Here is a 3853-nt window from a genome sequence, read left to right as displayed (position 1 = left end):
CTACTAAGACTCTAATCTCAAACTGAAGATGGTGCTATGCCTATAATCTTAGCATTTAGAAAGCTGAGACAGGGGAACTGCAGGTTTTAAGTCAACCTGGGGTACCCATCTCAAGGTCAGCCCATACTACAAACCCCAGTGCATTTAAATAACTTCTGTTTAAAACTAGTGTAATGGAGTTCATATCGGTGCGGTCCAGATGGCAGAGGCTTGTGCCGGGCGGTCCTTGGAGGCGCGTGTCCGTGTTGCTCGTTGGCCATGGTGGACTACTTGATTCGCGGAAGCACTTCTTATGTGCGAGTACGGGCTCACAGCACAGCAGCTCTACAACTGCAGGGAAAGCCTCACCTACAACGATTTTCTCACTCTTCCTGGTTATATCGACTCCACTGCAGACCAGGTGGACTTGACCTCTGCTCTAAGAAGATTACGCTGAAGACCCCATTGGTTTCCTCACGTATGCACGCTGTCACAGAGGCTGGAATGGCCATCGCAATGGTGCTTACAGGAGGTATTGGCTTCATCCATCACAACAGCACACCTGAATTCCAGGCCAATGAAGTTCGGAAAGTGAAGAAATACGAACAGGGATTCATCACTGACCCTGTGGTCCGTAGTCCCACGGATCGTGTGCATGATGTTTTTGAGGTCAAAGCCAAGCATGGCTTCCGTGGTAACCCCATCACAGATTCAGGTCAGGTAGAGAGTCAATTGGTGGGGATTATCTCCTCGAGGGACATTGACTTCCTCAAGGAGGAAGAGCATTATTGCTCCTCGGAAGAGACCATGACTAACAGAGAAGATTTGGTGGAGCCCCTGCCAGCGCCACTCCGAAAGAGGCAAATGAAATTCTGCAGTGCCATAAAAAGGGAATGAATTGTGAATGAGAAAGATGAGCTGGTAGCCATCATTGCCTGGGCAATGAGGAAGAATCGTGACTATCCACTGGCTTCCAAAGATGCCAAAAAGCAACTACTGTATGGGGCAGCCATTGGCACCCATGAGGATGACAAAGATCGGCTGGATTTATTGGCCCTTGCTAGTGTGGATGTGGTGGTTTTAGACTCTTCCCAGGGAAATTCCATTTTTCAAATCAATATGATCAATACATCAAGGAAAAATACCCAATCTCCAGGTCATTGGAGGTAATGTAGTCACTGCTGCTCAAGCCAAGAACTTCCTAGATGCAGGTGTGGATGCTCTGTGAGTCGGCATGGGAAGTGGTTCCATTTGCCTCACCCAGGAAGTATTGGCCTGTGGTCCCACCCAAGCAATAGCCATGAACAAGGTCTCTGAGTATGCGCGTCACTTTGGTGTTCTGGTTAATCCTAATGGAGGAACCCAAAATGTGGGTCATACTGCCAAAGCTTTGGCTCTTGGGGCTTCTACAGTCATGATGGGCTCCCTCTTGGCGCCACCACTGAGGCCCCTGGTGAGTACTTCTTCTCAGATGGGATCCAGCTGGAGAGGTATAGCGGTATGGGGTCTCTTGATGCCATGGACAAGCATCTCGGCAGCCAGAACCGATATTTCAGTGAAGCTGACAAAATCAAAGTGAACCAAGGAGTTTCGGGGGCAGTGCAAGACAAAGGGTCTATCCACAAGTTTGTTCATTACTCGACTGCTGGCATCCAGCATCCTGTCAGGACATTGGTGCCAAGAGCTTAACCCAAGTCAGAGCCATGATGTACTCTGAGAAACTTAAATTTGAGAAGAGAACATCCTCGGCTCAGATGCAAGGTGGCGTCCACGGTCTCCATTCGTTCGAGAAGCGGCTTTTCTGGAAACAGATCCAGTATATGCCTTGAAGTTTTCAATAAAAGTTTGGGGGAAAAAAAAAAAACAAAAAACCTAGCGTAATGGTGTCAACTTTCACCCTATCCCCACCTGACCTTATTTGCATATATAAGTCTTAAGGACCATTTTCTTTTCAACGAGCAAATGTTTTCTTTGGAGTACCTTCCAAGGTGTTCTGTCCCAAACAGATCCCTACAGAGCTCTTGACCTCACACCCTCCGATCATAAGGATTTGAAAAATAGTCTATAAAAGCACATGCTTGGCTTTTGAAATTCTGTCCTCTATTAAAATAGACCCAGCTTTCAAAAAGCTGCAGATTTCCACCAGGGAACTCCAAGTTCCATAGAAGCATTTTGCTTTCTCTCTGCTCGGTCCTAACCTATTGGAAAGGTGTGTACAGGAACCAACTACACACGATGTGTCAGCATCCTCGGGAAGAAAATTGGATGTGCTGTAGCTTATGGTGTTTATTATCTTATCTCTGCAGTGCAAAGGCCTGACTTATGAAGCAATTATCTTCCTCATGCTCAGATTTATTAAAGATCCACAAAAAATTCAAAACAATAATGCTAAGAACTTCTCTATGCATAAGGCCCTAAAACATCAGGTGCGGTTTTCAGAGAGGATTTTTGTTTCACTGTTATATAATCAAATGTCAGTCAGACTATCACTGCGCAACTGAGTTTGGGATGTATTTTAATTAAGTGCCTCATTAATCACACAAGCCTGTTCTGGTAACATAGCTGAATTTAATCAAAGTAGCAGAACAAAATCCTTTAATTTCAGGTTACTTGTGACAATTAATGTAGACAAAGGGTGTGTGCCTTCCATGTAAGTATTGCCATAAGGCCTCCATCTATCTACCTTTTCATACTGCTTCAGGCAATGTTTGCGAGGTTCAAGACAATCTTACCTCAGGCATCCTGGAGGAGAAAGGAGATTCATAATCAACTCATTATGAATTTTCCCATTCCCCATGTAGGATCCTGGAAGTAAATAAACTACTAAAAACGGTATAGTACAAATAGATAGTCTTTCGCTAATGCCACTGTATTTAATTTTATTTAAGTTTAGCTTTATTTGAGACAGGGTCTTACTGTGTAACCCGGACTAGTCTCAAAGTCACAAAGATCTGTCTGCCTGCTGAGTTCATACACCAAGTTGTGATTACTTTTGTCTGGAAAGGAGAAGTCTATAACGTGGGGCTTTGCATCTTTCTTTGCATGTTTGCATCTTTGATCTCGGTGTGTGTTAGCTTCTACAAAGTCATGCTGAAATGAATATATAAGCTTTGTATATACACAGTGAATATTTAATTATATACATGAGTACATACATAATGAAAAAATAAATGAACAATTACATATTCAAACATGTTTATATAAATATGAACAAATAAAATCACAGTAAAATTAATCTGTAATATTTCATGTGTACATACATGACAGTTTTCTAAAATCACAATGAAAGAAAAAAGTTTCTTTAAGTAATATTTTCCACTTATTTTTCTGAAAAAATTCAAACATTTACAGTGTATTTTAACTATGTGGATCTGCTACTACTTACTAACTTATCTCATACAACCCCTAGTACCTAACAGCCCATCTCCCTCCCAAATTCACACCTTCCTTCTTGTTTCAAATCAGTAACCTCTGAGTCCAATTAGTGTTACCCATATGCACAATACAAACATGTGAGAAACATTAATATTTAGATGGCAAGTTGAGAGTATGACTACTTAGCAAAACAACAACAATAGGTTTACCTTCAGGGATTGCAATCTCCCCAGTCCAGGACATTTGACCAGATTTATAGTACAAAGCATGAAATCCCTCTGGTGGGACAGGAAATTAGAACAAGCTTGGTTAACCTCATAAATATCACACCATGTTACCAGGGGGGCCTGTCTTAGTTAGGGTTTTACTGCTGTGAAGAGACACCATGACCAAAGCAACTCTTAGAAGGACAACATTTAACTGGGGCTGGCTCACAGGTTCAGAGGTTCAGTCCATTATCATCAAGGTGGGAACATGGCCGAATCCAGGCAGGCATGGT

The 3853-nt window shown here is 42.7% G+C and overlaps 1 pseudogene; it reads left to right on the top strand.

The window, feature by feature from the left end:
* The first annotated feature begins 258 nt into the window (after nucleotides 1–258).
* Nucleotides 259–1808, top strand: LOC116904428 (annotated as a pseudogene).
* Nucleotides 1809–3853: the final 2045 nt, after the last annotated feature.

Source organism: Rattus rattus, chromosome 6, assembly GCF_011064425.1.
Source record: "Rattus rattus isolate New Zealand chromosome 6, Rrattus_CSIRO_v1, whole genome shotgun sequence".
NCBI lineage: Eukaryota > Metazoa > Chordata > Mammalia > Rodentia > Muridae > Rattus > Rattus rattus.
Note: the sequence above shows the minus strand (reverse complement) of the source record. Positions and strands in the feature narration are given on the sequence as shown.